This window comes from Trichosurus vulpecula, chromosome 1 (genome assembly GCF_011100635.1).
Source record: "Trichosurus vulpecula isolate mTriVul1 chromosome 1, mTriVul1.pri, whole genome shotgun sequence".
Classification (NCBI taxonomy): Eukaryota; Metazoa; Chordata; class Mammalia; order Diprotodontia; family Phalangeridae; genus Trichosurus; species Trichosurus vulpecula.
The window spans coordinates 45097231-45117418 of NC_050573.1; the positions used below are offsets into that span (position 1 = coordinate 45097231).

The 20188-nt window shown below is 42.1% G+C and overlaps 1 protein-coding gene across 7 annotated transcripts in view; it reads right to left on the reverse strand.

The window, feature by feature from the left end:
- The window catches only part of RIMBP2 (RIMS binding protein 2), a 158770-nt gene extending 139900 nt beyond the window's left edge, over positions 1–18870 (reverse strand). For all 7 annotated transcript variants that reach the window (XM_036758813.1, XM_036758781.1, XM_036758773.1 and 4 more), the window contains exons 1-2: positions 18787–18870; positions 2275–2397 (exon numbers count right to left, since the gene is read on the reverse strand). The gene's annotated coding sequence lies outside the window, so the exon portion shown is untranslated. The remainder of the gene's footprint in view (positions 1–2274; positions 2398–18786) is intronic.
- Between the last annotated feature and the right edge of the window lie 1318 nt (positions 18871–20188).

Consider the following 20188-nt stretch of genomic DNA (forward strand, 5'->3'; position numbering starts at 1 on the left):
ATCCTGTGTGACCTTTGCTTAACTTCCTTGGGCTTCATCTTCTTCCCTTATCAAATGAAAGAGGTTGGACTCAGTTGCCTCTATAGTCCCTTCCAGTTCTACATCTATGATCCTATCATTGTAATGTGCAATGAGCCTAAAAGATCCTGGAACATCATGATCCCAGAAGAGCTGAGCTGTTTGCAAATCAGTTACTCTGTGATAATCTATAAATGAGAACAAAGAACACTTGGCGAATCACACTAAAAAGCCTAGCTTGACATTTCTACAGCTTTTAAGGTTTTGCAAAGTCTTACAAATCCATTATCTTATTTTTAAAATAAAGTTTTACTGATATCTTTTGTACCTACGTCACCAATATTTCCTCCTTCCTCTCCCCAAAACCTATTCCATGTAACAAAGAATGTTAAAAGAAAAAAAAGTTCAGCAAATCCAACCAACCCATGCCAAAAAGTCTGACATTATTCTCCCTCTCATTGTTCTATACTCAGTCTCCCGTCTCTGTAAAGAGCTGCCTCCTCCAAGCTCCTCTTTGGTCACATTCTGGCATTTTAAAAAATTCTTACACTTTTAGTTTTTTTGATGTGTTTAGTTTTAGAGACATTTACACATTGTTCCCACTTGGTGAGAGGTCTCTTATAACAGTAAAACAGTTTGGCAAAATGAATAATACAGTGAACTAAAGTGAAAGTGTATGCAACATTTCACACTTGCATTGTTACTTTCATTACATCTATTGTTCTCTTGTCTCTGCTTCTTGTCATCGATCCATTTCAGTCATGTCCAACTTTTCATCACCATATTTTGGGGTTTTCTTGGCAAAGATGTTGGCATTTCCTTCTCCAGCTCATTTTACAGATGAGGAAACTGAGGCAAACAAGGTGAAGTGACTTGCCCAGGGTCACACAGCTAGAAGTGTCTGAGGCTTGATTTGAACTCAGCAAGATGCATCTTCCTGATTCCAAGCCCAGTATACACTGCGCCAACCACCTACCTGCCCTTGCCTTCGCTTACTTCCCCGACCTCGTTGGAGGCAATGATTAGAGGGTGAGTATTTTCAGGCCCATTTTATACATCAGAGTAAAGTGGCTGGTTGTCATGTTTCTTTTTGAAATCAGCCTCATTACTGCAGCTGGGAGGCTACCTGGGCAGGTTCCTTGCCCCCAAACACCTCAATTAGTTGTTGCAGAGATTCTTTTTTTCCGGAGGGGGATAGCGGGAGGGAGGAGGAGAAACAAACTTTGCCACCTTTTCAAATTTTCTCCTGCTTCCCTTTATAATCAGCTTTAGACACTTCCAGATAGAACACCTTCTTGCTTTTAAAGGCGACAGATCTAACGCCTCTGTCATCTGCATACTAGCTTGCAAAGTATGAATTAAAATGACTCGTCTACAGGAGGCTATCAGAACACAAGTCAATTACATCATTAGCAAATCAAGCAGCTGCTCTCCTATATGCTGCATCCTTGGGAATGGTCTATTTAAGCAGATTTCCATCCATCAGAAATGCATGACTAGTAGCCAATTACCTGCTCCCTGATAAAGTAATTTTCTGATCTAACGAGAGTTAGATCATTATAATAAAGGTTGTTAAACATCTGAGAAGCAGCTGAAAATTCATGAATTCTTCTTTTCTTAAAAACCAATACAGATATCTCGAGTCTTTCAACTTAAGAAAGCTGCATTTCCAGGCGGATGGCTCTCTGCTCAATCTCCCAGCTCGGTTGTATTTAACTTCCTAAGCCATGGAAATGCATAATTGGTTTTATAGCATCACTTCCCAAAACATTAATGTTTCATTACTTACTGTTTTTTCCCTTAACCACAGAAAGGAGAAAAGTTTACCTAAAAGTCCACATTGTTGACATTCCAATGGTCTTATGAACTCATTAATATGGGTAACGGTCTCCCAACCATGCAAATCACAACCTGTCTATGCTGTGTGACCTTTGTCCATGGTCTCCCCAAAGTTCACCGTAATGGATTCACCCACATGGTCAGGCAGCCTTTTTTATATTCACTTGGCATAATGAGGCTATCAGAGGAGCCCATCACTTACTCTTACCAAATGACCATGTCGCCATGTTCTTTTTCAACTGTATTTTTGATGATATCCTTTACAACTTCTTGGGGATGCCAGCATCCCAACAAAAATGGTATAAATATTACTGAATAAATGCCTCTGTCATTCCATACCCTATCCTTCACCCTTCTTTCTCATATTGGTCTTGACAAATCCAGAAATGAGAGAGAATGCTGGGCTGGGCCCCTTACCTTTAGGACCTGCTCTAGATTCTCCAGTTTGGCTTGGAGCTGGTGTTTCTCCTTCACGGCCAAATCACGTTCTTTGGTCACTATGGTAAGGATGTGGCTGAGTCGATCATAGTCTGCTTTTACCTTTAAAAAAGTGAGAGGAAGAAGAGTAGAATGTAAGTTCCCCGAGGCATGGACTGTTTTCAATTTTGTTTTGACTCTGTCAATGCTAATCTCAGTGCCAGGCACATAGGAGATATTGATAAACATTTGTTGAATTGAATTACATTAAATCAAAAGAGACTTTGTGTAAAGCTGTCCATGAGAAAAGCAAAAGCCATAGAATGTTCTTAATGTCACCAAATCAAGCACGGATACACAATTCCAAACCTTTCTTGGAATAGGATAAATTCAGGGGAATAAATCTGTAACTTATTTACATGGAAGCCTGTAGTGGTCATTTGCTAACCAAGCTACAACAGATGCACCTCTGGTACGTAGACAAGAGACTTAGTGTTGAGCCTCACCTCTGCTACTTACAATCATTGGCGGGGGGGCAGTGCGGGAGAGTGGAAGAAGAGCTAGGGTGGGAATCAGGAGGACCTGGGTCCGATCTACACTAGTCATTGGGGGCATTGTACTCAGTTCTGGGAGCTGCAATTTAAGAAGAACATTCACAAATATGAGAAGGACCAGAGGAGAGAAATGAGGATGTTGAAGAGGCTCAAGTTTATGCAATATGAAATGAAGGAACTGAATGTGACAGCCTGGAGAAAAGAAAGGTGAGGGGCAGGTAGGGCATAAGAGCTGTGTCTGAGTATTTAAAGGGCTGCCATGTGGAGGAGGCATTAGATTTAGGCTATTTGGCCCCATACGGTGGTAGGTGGTGCCAGAGTGCATAGAGTGCTGGGCCTGGAGTCAGGGAGACTCATCTTCATGAGTTCAAGTCTGGCCTCAGACACTTATTAGCTGTGTGACCGTGGGCAAGTTACTTAACTTTGTTTGCCTCAGTTTCCTCATCTGTAAAATGAGCTGGAGAAGGAAACAGAAAACTGCTCCAGAATCTTTGCCAAGAAAACACCAAATGGGGTCACAAAGAGTTGGATACAACTGAAACAACTGAACAAGAACAAATTTGACCCCAGAGAGAACTAGGAGAAATGGATAGAAGCTTCCAAGAGGCAAACTTAGGAAAAGCTTCCTAAAAGTAAAAGGTATTCTCAAGTGGATTGGACTCCCTTCGGAAGCAGGGGGTTCCTCCTCATTGGAGGTCAATGCAAGGTTGGATAACTACTTGATAGGTTTACAAGAGAATTCTTGTTCGGAGATTGATTGGACTTCATAGTGACTTAAAACTCAGAAATTCTGTATTTTATGAAAATCCTGGCTCTAATCTCACTGGCTATGAGACCATGGGCAAGTCACTTTACTTCACTGAAATTCAATTTTCACCATCTTTAAAATGAGGGATAATTTAATTGCTTACCTTGTAGGAATTTTTTAAAGAAGCGCACTATAGAAATGTATTACCTAGGTTGTTTTTCAAGTCATTTTGGTCATGTCCACTCTTCATGACCCCATTTGGGGTTTTCTTGGCAGAGATACCGGAATGGTTTGGCATTTACTTCTCCATCTCATTTTACAGATGAGGAAACTGAGGCAAAGAGGGTGAAGTGACTTGCCCAGGGTCACCCAGCTAGTAAGTTATCTGGGGCCAAATTTGAACTGAGGCCTGGTATTCTATCCACTGTACCACCTAGCTGCCCATTACCTAGGTGGCCTTAGCCAAATCATTTCCTTTCACTTGGTCTCAATTTCCTCCTCTGTAAAATAAAAGATTGGACTAGATGATATCTAACATCTCTTCCAGCTTTAACATTCCATGTTCTATATGTATATTAGCTCCTAGGACTCTTTCTGTTTAATTTTATATCTTATTTTATTTTAGACTGGTTCTCCCTAACTCACCCAGGGTGAAAGCACAGTGGATACTCATGGGCCTGATCCCAGTGCTGGTCAGTATAGAAGCTCTGACCTGCTCCATTTTTCCAGCCTGGGTCTGTTTCATCCCTCCTTGGGCAGCCTCATAGCCCTCAGCTCAGCTCTCAAAGACTCATGTTGGCACCAGACTCAGCACAGACATCTAATGGGCATTAGTCTTACTGTATCTCAGAAACCCTGAGCTTAAATAATCCACCAGCCTCAGCCTCCATGAGTGGCAGGGATTACAGGCCTGCATCACCACACCCGGCCCTTGTCATGACTTGAAGAACAATATGATTTATAGAGGGCAGTGTGGCATGGTGAATAGAGAACCAACCTTGGATTTAGGAAGACCTTGACACTAGCAATATGACCCTAGCCATATCATTTAACCTTTCAGGGCCTCAAGTAACTCTCTAAGAGAATAAGCTATAGACAAATTGCCAATACATTTCAGTGGAGAGAATTTCAACACCACAAGTTTCCTCCATTGATAAAGTCCTAGGTCTAAACTCCCTCCTTGCCCCCCGCCAAAAAAAAGGCTCATAGTTTTTAGTGCCGGAAGGGCACTATTATGATCATATTAGTCCAATACCTCATTTTATGGATGAATATCTTCATCTAAGGATGATGACCTTTTGGGGATGCCCATTCACTCCAAATCTATCCTTTGACTTCAAACAAGTATGAGTCACCAGAGAGAGATTTAAAAACAGTTTCCCATGTACTTTCAAGTCCTTTTTGATGATGGTGCAGAAGGAGTAGACCCATTTTAACCGAGCTGAACATTGGCTTTCTCCCTAAATGTTTTCACATGAATCATGCTGCTATAACAAATCCTCTGAAGGTCATGCTCTTTTTTTGTAGGAGAGCTTCATTGATTCCACACATGGTACATGTCATGATGTTTGCTTAAGGTGACAACGTCGGTACCACCAGACATGCAGAAGGTGGGAGGACTGAACTTTCCAGCCCTTCCACTGGGATGCTGTTACCTGCTTGGAAAGTGTTCTTAGAAGAGGTCATGGAAAGGTTTTGTTGATAAGAATGTCTTAAAACAGTTTTGCTATTAGGTGATGCATCAGACAGCCAGAGAGAAAAAGAACTTTCACATTCTCAGGGGTGAAAATGTCATGATTGGTTTGTAACTTGCATCAAACCTAGAGGCTGAGATCTTTTGAATACCATTGGTTTTTAGCTTCCCAGAACATTGGATCAATTTTTTTGGCAGGGGGCTGGGGAAAGCAGGTAGGAGAAAAAGGACACTAGGGTTCAAGAGAAGCTATTTCAAAGTAGGCTACCACAACAGTAGGCTTCTAATCACTGAACCAAAGGCTAGGTGCTACCCACTACTGGAAGCCTGTCCTGATCCTCCTCCTTGTTGATGGCTTCTCCTTCAAAATAAATGCCATCTTCTTAATTATATTTTGCATTGAAATTTTAATGCATGTAAATGTCATCTTCTTGAGGGCATGGCCTTTGTAAATACAGCAGGTGCTTAATAAGTACATGTTGATCTGATTGAATAAGGAGAGATGTGGATGATTTGAAGACCATTCTGAGGAAGGAAACTAGGATGGTGAACAGTCTCAAGATCACTTGATATGAGGATTGACTGGATGAATTAGAATGTTCGGCCTGGTGAAGAGAAGATTTAGGATAGAAAGATGACCATCGTCAGGTGTTTGAAGGATTGTCATAAGAAGGAGGGAATAGCCCTAAAGGAAAGAACTAAGAGAAATGTATAGCATTTGCGGAGAGACAAAATGAAGCCTGATAGGAGGGAGTATCGAGGGAGTATCTCTGGACCATTAGAGTTTTCCCAAAACAGAATGGCTTCCTGAGAGGATGTGGGATTTTGGATCCCAAGGAGTCTTCAAGCAGAGGCTGGTCAACCACTTGATGCTTGTGTAGAAGACAAATGCATTGCACTAGCTGGCCACTGGGATCCTTGACGAGTCTGACCACTCTGTGTTTAATTGAAGTCCTTTTAAAAGCTTAAGAAGTAGAAAACACATCTCACTGTTCCCTTAGGACTTTCATAAAGCGTAAATTCACAATTACTGTTTGTATGGCAATTATCTTCAGTAGGGAGGCAGCTTGGTGGTGCAATGGACAGAGTGCTGGGCCTGGAGTCAGAAAGACTCATTTCCATGAGTTCAAATCTGGCCTCAGATACTTATTAGCTATGTGACCCTGGGTAAGTCATTTCACCCTGTTTGCCTCAGTTTTATCATCTGTAAAATGAGCTGGAGAAGGAAATGGCAAACTACTCCAGTATCTTTGCCAAGAAAATCACAAATGGGGTCACAAAGAGTCAGATCTAACTAAACAAGAATAATAAATCATTAGTAGAAGCTAACCTGGAATTTTATTTATGGGTATATTAAAGTCCAATATTTAGTAGAGCTAAGAAAGGTCAAAAAATTTGTTTTTAAGGGTCTTGGTCAAATATAGACATCTAAGTAGTACAGCGGATAGAGTGCTGGACCTGGAGCCAGAAAGACCTGAGTTCAAATCAAGCCTCCGATACTCCCTAGCTGTGTGACTATGGTCAAGTCAGTTAACCTTTGTCTACCTCAGTTTCTTCATCTGAAAAATATGGATAATAATAACACCTACCTCAAATGATTGTTGTGAGATGATATCTGTAAAATGCTGTATAATAATAATAACTAATATTTATACAGGACTTTTACAAAGTATCATAAATGTTATCTCATTTGGTCTCACAACATCCCTGGGAAGTAGGTGCCATAATTATCCTCAGGGCAGCTAGGTATAGAGTGCCAGCCAGGAGTCAGGAAGATCTGAGTTCAAATTCTGCCTCAGCCACTTATTAGCTGTGTGACCCTGGGCGAGTCACTCAACCTTGTTGCCTCAGTTTCCTCATCTGTACAATGAACTGGTATAGGAAACAGCAAACTACTCCAGTATCGTTGCCAATAAAACCCCAAATGGGATCACGAAGATTTGGACACAATTGAAATGACTGAACAATAACAACAAATTATCCCGAATTTTCAGATGAAGGCAATGAGTCTGAGGGAGGTCAAATGACTCGTCCACAACTAGTCACATGGTGAGTAAGCATGTAAGGAAGGATGTGAAGGCAGGTCTTCCCAATGCTCTATCCACCATGCCAAGGCCATTACGTGTCTAAATTTATGGCACTAAGTAGGCACAACAGGCCATAGTCCCTTGGGAATCTTGTATATGAGGAGTGATCCTGGGCTGGGAATAGGTGGACCAGCCTAGAGGAGGAAGATGAACTTTAACTCAGATGTCACCAACACTCCTGGACACTATACCTAGCCTGCGTTCCAGTGCCCCTAACCTTGCTGCTTCAGTGTAGAATTTTATGTGATTACAAGCAAGAAGTCCTCTGTTCCAACTTCATCTTGGATGGAAACGTTGAGAATTGGAACAGAAACCTGTCTGGCACTATCTACTCCAAGAATAGTTTATTCTTCCTAAAAGAAACACATTTCTATCCATTTCATCCAAAGACAGGTCAAAGTTAATTTCCTCCAGAAAGCCCTCCAAGCTTGAGTCCTCTCAACACTCTCCCATTTTGTCCCTGTATGTGGAAAGGACCTTTAGAAGTCAGTTAGGCTGATTCTCTCATCTTAGTGATGGAGGACCCTGAGACCCAGGAAAGTTCAATCACAGCCACTTAAGAGACGGATAGTGGTAGGAGAGCTAACGGTGATTGTTCACATGTGGTGTACTGCAAGGGACACTGTATTTGGAGTCAGAACCAAGTCCTACCTAGCAATACGGGCTTTGCCTTCTAAATCCAAGCTCTTCCTCTTTAACATACTGCCAACATATGGATATTTCTTTAAGAAATGGGGAAGCAAATTTTGGTTCAATTTTAAGAAAAACTCAGCAATGTTTTGTTGTTGTTCAGTCATTTCAGTCATGTCTGACTCTTCATGACCGCATTTGGGGTTTTCTTGGCAGAGATATTGGAACAGTTTGCCATTTCCTTCTCCAGATCATTTTATAAATGAAGAAACTGAGGCAAACAGGGTGAAGTGACTTGCCCAAGGTCACTAGACAGGTAGGAAGTGTCTGAGGCTGGATTTGAACTCCAATCTTGCTGACTCCAGGTCCAGTGCTCTATCCACTGCACCACCTACCTAGATGCTCCAAGCAATGAATATTTTTAAAACGTAAATTTGGTTATTATGTGGGGGGGTGGCAAGTTCTCCATCACTGGAGATCTTTCTAGCAGCTGATATTGGACTCATCAGCAACATAGTAGAGAGACTTAGGTTAATCTAGGTGTAATCCTCACTAGGTGACTCCACACTATGTCTTCACCCCTCTCCCATATCTGATCTGTTGCTGAAGCTTGGAGATTTTACTTTTGTAACATCTCTTGTATAGACCCTTTTCTCTTCTCTGACACAGCTGTCATTTTGTTATAAGCCCTCATGACCTCAAGCCTGGACTCTTGCAATGGCCAGCCAGTGGACCTGCCTACCTCAAATCTAACCTCCCACTAGTGTCCCCAGCCTCTACTTAGCAGTCAAAGCGATCTTTTTAAAGTGCAGGTCTAACCATGTCACTCCCTCACTCAAACTCTACTGGCTCCCTATCACCTCCAGGATCAAATATAAAATCCTCTCTGTGCTTAAAACCCTTCCTAACCAGCCCCACACCCAAACTTTCCAGTCCTTTTATACCTTACACCCTCCTCCTCCTCAAATATTATTCCATCCATTGACACTAGTCTCCTTACTGTTCCTCAAACAAAGCATGCCATCATGGAGCATTTGCACTGGCTGTTCCTCACTCCTGGAATGCCCTTCCTCCTCATCTCTGCCTCCTGGCTTCCCTGGTATCCTTCAAGACCCAGCTCAAATTCTGCCTTGTACAGGAAGTTTTCCCCACTCCCACTCCCACCCCTTAATTCTAGTGGGCCCATGGAGGTTGACTGGTGTCATTCTTAAAATTTCCCTCTGTGGATCCTCTCTAATTTATCTTGTATGTAGCTTATCTGCACATAGTTGTTTTCATGTAGTTACACTCATTAAGCTGTGAGTTTCTTGGGAGAAGGACTGTCTTTTCCCTTCATATCCCCAGCACTTAGCATAGGGTCTGGCATATAGCAGGTGCTTAATAAATCCTTATTGACCAATAAGCAGTATTCTTATTATGGTGTGGGTTCAATTTGATGCTCTCTCAATCCCCTTCCAATTCTGAGAGTCTGTGATCTTTTCTCCCCACACATGCATACTTTCTCCAGGGGTTAGAGGCAGACTCCCTATAAGCAAAGACTGACCTTCCATTTTCCCATTTTTCCCTCTACAGGGGCTAGGAGAGAGCTCTGCACACACCCAGCACTCTGTTAATCACCATTGACCTTATCAGGGATAAAGAAGATTCCCTCCAGTTATCTCTTTAGTGGCTTCTGACAATACCTGCTGCTGAATCTGCAACACAAAGTCTCCCTAAGTGTGAGTGCAATTATACCCTCACCAAGCCTTCTGCCCAGGAGCATGTGGGGCATGCGTGGAACAGGATCACATGGGGCGCACAGCCGCTCTGTGCTGCCGTACCCTGTGGCAATGACAGCTGACCCAGATTGCTGCCTGGGCTACAGGCCTGGTGGGATGATGAAAACACTCGGCATCCCTAGCTCCGCCAGGCTGCTGCTCATCTGCCTCACACTTCAGCCCTGCTGTGGGCCCTTCTCCACCGCCTGGTGGGTGATAGTGTTGGCCCAGAAAGAAATCACCTCAGCAGACTGGAAGAGAAATCAGTTTCTGGACTCCTTGGGGCTCCTTTATTAACACTGCCATGCAAAGCACAATCTTTGCATGGAGTTTGCACTTGGCTGCTCCCAGACCAGCCTCTGGGCAGGGAGAGGCCTCACGTACTGGAAAGTGTGCAGGAAAATTGCTTGTACATCTGACTCTTCCACTAACTCGCTGTGTGACCCTGAGCATGACACTCGATTTCTCTGGGGTTCAATTTTCTCAAATGGAAAATGTGGACATCAAGTCCCACCCCCACTACCCTGCAGGGTTGTTGTGAGTTTCTGGGGTGACCATGTTCTAGGAAGTGGTTTGTAAAACTGCAAGCATGATCTGCAGGGCAGCTGTGTGGGCGGCTAGGGGGCACCATAATGCATAGAGTGCTGGGCCTGGAGTCAAGAAGACTCATCTTCCAGAGTTCAAATCTGGCCTCAGACACTTGACCCTGGGCAAGTCACTTAACCCTATTTGCCTCAGTTTCCTCATCTGTAAAATGAGCTGGAGAAGGAAATGGCAAATCACTTCAGTATTTTTGCCAAGAAAACCCCAAATGGGGTCATGAAGAGTCAGACACAACTGAAAAATGATGGAACAACAAGCAGGATCTGCACATATGAAATTATCTTATTATCTTATGAGTACAGCAGATACTAGGGTTAGAGTAAGAAGCCATGGGTTCACATCTTGCTATGTGACCATGAATAAGTAACAGAATAACTTCTCTGTGTCCCAGGGAACTCTTTAAGACTACAGAGCTGCAATTGCTATGGAGAAGGGATTTTCTATGCTGGGAGTTCCTGTATTGATGAATTCATAGGTTTGGGGAAAACAAGTTTCATTTGAAGGAATCTCTATTCTCACCTATGTGGGCCCTCCCTCCAGGTGTGAGATCACAGGAAGGTATTAATACTAGTGATAATAATTCATTATTACAAGGAAGGATATTGAGAAGTTAGAGATTATTGTGAGGAGCTTGGTCGGGATGGGGAAGGGCCTTAAGATTGTAAGAAAGGAACTAAGGGTGTATAGTCTGGAGGACAGAACACTTAGGTGGACATGAGCATGTTGCTCTCTTTCTGCCCCCACCCCAACCTGACATAGAAATAAGCTTCTTGAGGGATTGTTTAATTTTTGTCCACAGTTTTATCTCTGTCCCTGTCATTCCTAATGAATCAGCATGCATTTATTAAACACTGATCATGTACCATGTTCTATGCTTGCCACTGGAGACACAAAGGAAAAAAAGGAAACAGCTCATGTCCCCTTTGGTTTACATTCTATCAGACTCTGACCTCCCTCTACTGATTTCCTTTTCCCCATAATCTCTAGTTCAGTATCTACCCTGCCATGGCTTGTGGTCTCTGCATTGACCATCCCTTAATAAATCACACTGAGTACCTACTATGTTCTGTAGTTGTTTGTCCTTTGTTCCCAAAGAGGACTATCACATCAGGGAGGAAAAGCCATGACATGTAGGTGAATTGGACTTAAGTGAGGGAAGCTAGGTACCATGGTCAGCACCCATGATACAAGGGCACACTTACGGGTGATCCTGTGTTCTCAAAAGCTCTGCTAGGGAAGCATAAACTCTGGAAAAGGTAAAAGTATGGGACAAGGGATGTAACAGACAATGTGTCTTTTGTCTGAGGACCAACCAAGCTAAGTCGGTTAAGAGTCATCTCTTTGAAGGTGACAAATATTTCTGATGCAGAAACTCACAAAATATACCTGCCTGGGTGACTTTGTGCAAATAAGTCACTTAACCTCCAAAGGCCTCAGCTTACTCATCTATAAAAATGGGGTTGGACAAGATGACCTCTGAGGCTCCTTCCAACTCTAGATAGAGGAATCTGTGTTCCCACTACACTCAGGGAAGAGTTGTTATCTCAGGTAACAGAAGCACTTCCAGTGACAAACCATCAGCTCCTTGAGGTACTTCAGGATTATGAAATTTTTAGCTACCCATTTCCTATTTATATCACCATCCTTTCCACTCAATCTGATTGCCTCCCTTCATCTATCTGACAAGGCGACTGACTCAGGGGAGCTGCCACCGAATATTTCAGACGGTCCGATGTTCCATCTTTGCACCGGCATGCCAATTATCTCAACGCAGACTTCAGGGAGGAGGCAGGCAGAGTGCTCCTTGCATCCATAATTAAGAGTCCCGATAATGAATTTTGCTCTCTCGAGTTCTGCTACCAGTGAAAAGATTATAAAGTAGGTGGTGGAAACCAAGACCCATCCTTCTCCAGCTTCCAGAAGCCTTCCACATGCCCTTGAAACAGTGTTAATGCCATTACACAAATCTAAGCTGGCACTATGTGAGCAGGACTTAGTATTCCCTGGCACTCTATCATCTTTCCTGGCTGCCCTCAGATTCAGATGGCTCAATGTTTTTAATTTGTTTATTTCTTTATGTGAACATGTCAGTTTTCTCATCTGCAAAACTGGGAAGTGGGGGTGGGTTTGGACTTGACGGCTTCTAAGGTCCCTTCCAGCTTTACACCTACTGTTTTTGCCTTTTTAAAAACCCTGTGCCAATCCCTGGCACAGAGTGGGTGCTTAATAAATGCTTATGGACTGACCATGAGCCAGTAGAGTTTCCCTTGGTTACATTGTGGACACTTTGATGGTAGGAATTGTTTCACTTCTGCTTCTGAATACACAGTACCCAGCATAGTGCCTGGCACATAGTGGATGCTTAATAAATGTTTGTTATTCAATTAATGTCGGAGGTTACAGAACATGGAGGAAGTCACTACAGAGATCAGGCTTTTAGAAGGCAAGCTTATAGAGGGCAGGAGCCTCATTTCTGTCTCTTTATCCCTAGGACCTGCACAAATGTTTGTTGATCAATCTGACAACTAAACTGATTGAAAGAGAACTCTGGCAAGAGGGCAGACATTTTAATTCAGGGACTTAGTCTCCACCCTTTGCTCTCTTCTACCTAGACAAGAGAAAAGCTGAGCATGGAAAAGGAGAAAATGCCAAACAAGAGCTCTGGGTGACTGAGGTCTTTGCTTGCTGGCCTCCCCAGGGCCCTGTCATTCTTTCTCTGCCTCTGCCCCTTTCTGCTCCCTTGAAGCTGTGCCATGAGGCTCCATTTACAAGGTTGTCTCAGCCAGGCAGTGGGGGACCAAGTCGGGGATCAAAACTTCCTTTTTAAGGAAGAAACAAGAAAAAGATGTACTGGGTACAGACTGTGGAGCCAGGGATGTTAAATGGTGACATGTATGGGGGCATTACTAGAAAACCTGAGCCAGACCCCAGGAAGGGAGGTAAGGAGGCTGTGTGCCTGCCAAGAGAACTATTCACAACTCTGACTGGGTTCCAATGACAGCTGCCAAACATTTACCAAGCAGCATTACTGAGCAAATGCTCTGTGTTCCTCAGCCTTGAACAAAACAGTTTTTATTTTTAAAATGTGCAATTATAGGGATAAAAGAATAAAAATTTAAAAGTGCGATCTGTGATTTTAATCAAACTAGCAAGCAACAATCTTATAAGCACAAATTAATCTCTTTCTATGTACTAAGCACTGTACTAGGTACTGGGGATACAACGGCAAAAACCGTAAACTAGCCCCTGCCCTCAAGGAGCGTACATTCTATTATTCTCAACTTGATATCTGCAATATTTCTTCTCTATGGCCCTTAATCTATGTACTGACCACCCTGCCTCTATCTCAATCAACAAGCATTTATTGATCCCATCCCAGATGCCAGGCACTGTGCTAAATGTTGGTGATACAAAGACAGCAGTGAAATAGTACCTTCCCTCAAAGAGCTTATGATCTAATAGAGGAGATAGAATATAAATCTACAAGATATATATGCTATGCATACATATGTACATATATAAATACATGTTCATATGCATACATACACACATATGTATAATACAATAAACACAAGATAGTTCTTGGAGGGATGGCATGATCAGATCTAGATGCTAGACATCCAAAAAGCAAAGGCAAGATGAACCAGCTTCACTGTCTAGTTTAGAGGTTATTTTGGCAGACTATTTTGCCTATTCAAAGTATCTTATGAGGAATGGGGACATATCAAATTCTCCTCCTGAATGTATCAGCCTGTTTCTGACAACTGCAATTCCACAATTAGAGATTCGTTTCTTTGGTTCAAGACTATGCTCTATCTTGTCCAAAAATGAAATGGACTAGCCTAAGAAGCAATGGGATCCCTTTCATTGGAGTTTTCAAGTACAGGCTGGATGAGCACTTGTTGAGGGTGTCAGAGAAGGGATTCTCAGCCACTAGTTGGAATAAATGACTTCTGAGCTCCTTACAGTTTCTGTGATTTTTGGTTGCATGAAATACCCCTGGGAAGGCTGACACGTGAATGTAAAAAAGTGGAATGGAATATGAGTGTGTGTGATCACAAATGACAAAGGAAAAAAGAAAAAGAAAAAAATCTCAACCCCAAGAACTGTATGATATTTTTACGTTGTTGTTTAGTCATTTTTCAGTTGTGTCTGACTCTTTGTAGCCCCATTTGGTTTTTTCTTGGCAAAGATACTGGAGTGATTTGCATTTCTTTCTCTAGATCATTTTACAGATGAAGAAACTGAGGCAAACAGGATTAAGTGACTTGCCTAGATTCACACAGGTAGAAAATGGCTGAGGCTGGATTTGAACTCAGGAAAAAGAATCTTCCTGACTCCAGGTCTCCTGCTCTATCGACTGCAGCACCTAGTTGATTTTTGTAGCATAATAATTAAAAAAACCCTTAAAACATTTTTGCAGGACCATCAACTGATCACTAAGTATTCCACACAGGTAAGGTTCTGTGGTTGACTCCTATAGGGCACAGAGAATCTTAGAGGATCTTGGAGATCCATGAGACACAAACTATGGCATAAATTTCAAACTTCTCTTCTCTCTTGAAGCTCTGGATCCCTCCATCCTTCTCAGTAGGGAACTTCATTCCTACCTTACTGAGAAAAATCAAAGCCAAGTACACTAAACTACTTCCCAGCCCCATAACTTTTTATTCTTTATTTGTTTGCTTCTTTCTTCCTCTCCTCTCTCCTTCACTCTTTTTCCTCTCTTCTCCTTCTTCTCCTCCTTCTTTTCCTCTCCCCCCCCCTCTCTCTCTTCCTCCCTCTCTCCCTCCCTCCCTCCCTCCCCCCCATCCCCTCTCCAATATTGACCTCTTCCTTGCTGCCTGAAAATATGATTGGTTTTACCCCAACCTCAAAACACATACAGAGAGAGAGAGAGAGAGAGAGAGAGAGAGAGAGAGAGAAGAGAGAGAGCCCCTCCCCCCATCCCATCTCCAATATTGACCTCTTCCTTTGCTGCCTGAAAATATGATTGGTTTTACCCCAACCTCAAAACACATACAAAGAGAGAGAGAGAGAGAGAGAGAGAGAGAGAGAGAGAGAGAGAGAGAGAGAGTGGGAGGGTGCGAGGAAGGGAGAGAGAGAGAGAGAGAGAGAGAGAGAGAGAGAGAGAGAGAGAGAGAGAGAGCCCTTTTGATTTATCCTACTATTATCTTCATTTATCCACAAGCTATCATCCTACATTTTTCCAAGGCCAAACTCCTCTGAAAACATACCTACATGTGCTGACTCCATTGCCTCACCTTCTACATACTTCTTTCTGTTACCATTTTTTTCCTATCTCACATTTAACATGGTGGTTCCAACACTGCCCTGCTTGCACATGTCCCCTGATGAACTTTCCTCTGCTTTCTGCTGTCCTCCCACTCACTCAGTTCTGAATCCCTCGCAATCTGGCTTCTCACACCACCACTCGACTGACACGGCTTTCTCTCTCTAACGTCAACAGTGATGTCCTAAGTACTAAATCTAATGGACGTCATTACTCGGTTCTTGAATCCATTGTCCACACAACTGCCAAAATACTTGTTAAGGCACAGGCTTGACTTTGTCACTCAGTAACTTTCAGTGGCTCTCTATTCCCTCCATATAATCTCCTCCACCTGGAATTTACAGCTCTCTACAATCTAGCTCCCACTACCTTTCTAGTTTGCGTGTTTATTTTCCCACAGTACCCTCTCCCCACTCCTCTATCCCTAGGCATTCTATGTCCCAGCCAAACTAGCTTTTACTAGCTGTTTCCCAAACTCTGTATTTATAGGATCATATATTTAGAGCAGAAAGGGACCTTAGAGGCCACCTAGTCTGACCCCCTCCTTTTACAGAGGAAAAAATTAGAGTCCAGATAGGTGACTTGCCCATGGCCACACTGTTGTCAAGAGACAGAGACAGGATTCGAACCCAAGTCTTGTGTGTCTGACATACTCTTCCCACTATAGAACTTCTCACACAGGGTATCCCTGATACATTCCCTATCATACCACCATCCCTTAGAATTCTTAGCTTCCTTCACAACCCACCCCAGGTGCCATGTCTTAACAGTCAGCCTTTCCTGGTCCCTCCAGTGGTTAGAATTCTCTCCCTCCTGAAATTGGCTTATATCACCTTACCTGTGCACATGTTGTATCCATCTAGCCAAATGTAAGTTCTTTGAGGACAAGGATGGATTTTTGTCTTTTTATCATGATTGGTCATCCTGCATAGAGCAGGGCCTTAATAAATATTTGTTGAAAATATTGGGATCAATCCTTTCACTTTGCAGAGAACCAGAGAAAGTAAGTGATTTAGTCAAGGTCAACAGCCCTGGTATTATTAATCCTCTTTTTACAGATGAGGAAACTGAGGCAGACAGAGGTTAAGTTACTTTCCCAGGGTCATACAACTAATAAGTGTCTGAGGTCAGATTTGAACTCAGGTCTTTCTGACTCTTGAGTCCAGGGCTCTATCTACTACACTATCTAGTCTTTCTCTATGAACATTTGAACCTCACTTTTATCTGAAATGGTCAAAGAAGAAAGAACAGCACACACACACACACACACACATACAATTGGGTACAGGAATACATTTCATTCAACAGGCAAACGGGAGGGAAAGGGGAGTAGGAAATGAAGAACAAGAGGGAGGCTAGATTCAAGGAGGTATTTTTCCTAAGCAAAACAAACTCCAGTCATTGAGAGATAGATTGCAGAGAATAGTACAAAAGGAAAGACCAAAAGAGTAAGAACTTGTGATAGACTCTGGACAGGGGAAAGAGAAGAAGAAAACAGGAGCAGAAGAAGATTGATTATGTGAAATTCAAAAGTTTTTGCACCAACAAGATGAATGCAGTTAAAAATTAAAAGGGAAACAGGTAATTGAGAAGCAAAATCTTTCCACTGTTTCTTTGGTAAAGGTCTCTTTTCCAAGGTATTTAGGAAACTGATTCAAATTTGCAAGAATAAGAGGTATTTCCCAGTTGATAAATGGTGAAAGGAAAAGAACAGGCAGTTTTCAAAGGAAGAAATCCAAAATACCAATAGTCATATGGAAAAATACTCCAGAGTCTGTACTAATTAAAGAAATGCAACCTCTCATCCATACAATTGACCAAGTGGGCCAAAAAAAAGGAAAATCATAAATTGGGAGGAGTTGTAGGAAAACTTATACATTTTGGTTGAGCCATTCTGGAAAGAAATTTGTAACTTTGTGCCAAGAGTCACTAAGCTGTGCCCATCCTTTCACTCCCTGATACTATTACTAGGGTCATCCATCAAGGAGAACAAAGAAAGGTGAACCCATGTGTACAAAAATATTTATAGCAGCTCTTGCTGTGGTACTTTAGAATTGGCAACTAAAGGGGCCGCTCATCGACTGAGGAATAGCTGAATAAATTATGGTATATGAATGTAATGGGATTATATCATGCTGGGAGACACGATGAAGATGATGATATCAGAGAAACCTTGGAAGACTGCTTTGAACTGATGCAGAATGAAGTGTGCAAAACAGTGAACAATAACAATAACAGTATTTTAAAAACAAACCAATTAGAAACATTTAAGACCTTTAACTGACAAAATGACCAATCATAATTCCAGAGACCCTGTGATGAAACACGCTGCCCACAACCTGAGAGAGAGGCGATGGACTCGTGATGTAGAATGAGACTATATACATATGTGTATACACAGAAATGTATATATATATATATACACACACACACACACACACGTCTCATTATATATGCCTCATATATATTTTTACTATATATACCTCATATATGTTTCATTCTTTATGTCTCATTATACATCTATGTCTCATTATTTCTTTCTCTCTGTTTATATATGTCTATATATACACATATATAAATATACCATATGTATGTATACATATATATATACACCATACCTGTATACATGTATATACACACATACCATATATGCACACATATATGTATGTATATATGTACGTGTACGTACACACACACACACACACACATATACTATATATGGAGACCAGTCATCCTGATCTATATCTTGCCACTGGGCCCAGTTGGCTCCAGAGGAGAGGGTGAGGCTGGTGACTTTGCACAGCCCTGCCTCACTTATATCCAATTCATTTGCCAGTCGTGTCATCACCTCCCTGATATCATAGTCCTCTTTGAGAAGGAAGGACAAATACCAACAATATACAGACACAGCCCATGTGGGACTTAATTTTGTTCAACTATGAATTTTTGTTATGAGGGTTTTTTTTAATTTTTGTCAATATGAGTTGGGAGTAGGACGGAAAGAAAATGAACTTTTTTCTTGATTGAAAAGCAATAACATTAACATTTTTAGAAGAATTCCTGTAATGACCTGACCACTGGACCTTGTGCCTGACTATAAGCTGAGCTACATAGAGTGATTTCCCCCCAGGTGGGGCCCATGGTTACCTGCTCATACTGCAGTGCCTTGTGGGAAAGGTTAGCATACTGGAGTCTCAGGCGACTCTTCCCTTGTGCAGCATCCTTTAGTTCATGCTCCTAGGAGAGAAAGAAATGGTCCCATGAGGCACCTTTTGTATAGGTCTTAAGAAGTCAGCTGGGTGGGGGGATAATAATAATGGCTGAAGTTGACAGTGTGGTATAAATGAGAGACAAGGTGGAGTAATACTCTGAGTTCAAATCACGCTCCTGACAAAATACTAGTTATAGATCACTTGGCCAATCTGAGCCTCATTTTTCTCATTTGTACAATGGAGTAGATAATAGAAGATAGTTGATAATAGTAGAAACTATAGTTTCTAATCCTCAGAATTTTGTATAATTTAAGGAAGGAAGGAATAAGCATTTATATAGCACCTACTAATATGCTTTTAGGGGCCTGGAGTAAAAAAAACCTGAGTTCAAATCTGGCCTCTGACGCTTACTAGCTGTGTGACCCTGGGCAAGTTACTAAACTCTGTTTTCCTCCGTTTCCTTACCTGTAAAATGAGTTGGAGAAGGAAATGACAAACTACTCCTGTATCTTTGCCAAGAAAACCCCAAATGGAGTCATGAAGAGTTGTATATAAATGAACAATATATTTTTACAAATATTATCTCATTTGATCCTCACAACAACCCTGTGAGGTAAATGCTGTTATTATTCCCCTTTTACATGGAGGAAATTGAGGCAAACAGAGGTTGAGTGACTTGCTCAAGGTCACACAGTTAATAAATGTCTTAGGACATATTTTAATTCAAGTCTCCTTGACTCCAGGCCCAGTGCTATACCACCCAACTACCTTAAGTAAAATAATGTCTGAAAAGTACTTTATAAACCTTCAGTCACCACAGAAATATTCTTCAGTTTGCACAGCACACATTTCATGTCATTATAGAGCTATATGTAAGAACTCTTAGTAATTGGTTCCCCAAAATATTGCAAGAAGCACATCAGGACTTGGCTGATGTTGCAGAACTAGTCAGTGGAAGAACTGGAATTGGAATCCACAACCTTGGACTCCAAATTCAGTGCCCCTCCCACAACCCCATGATGAGGAGACAGCAGTCGCTTTCCCAGACCCTGGAGTGAATGAACGATCAAGAAGAAAGTCTATTTCATGGTGTACTCTCTTGGAGAAGTCAAGCCTGGGTAGGATGCTATGGTGGAGCTTTCCAGAAAACTAGGGATTGAGGGTAGCAAATACTTGATAGAAGGCAGGGGACTGGGAGATGGGGCAGGTGGGCAAATACTAATTTTGCCCTGGGTCATCCTGCTTCTGTCCCTTTGACCTGCACAAGCTTGGGCAAGTCACTTACATTCTTTGAGTCTCAGTTTCTCCATCTATAAAATGAGGGGGTTGGATTAGAA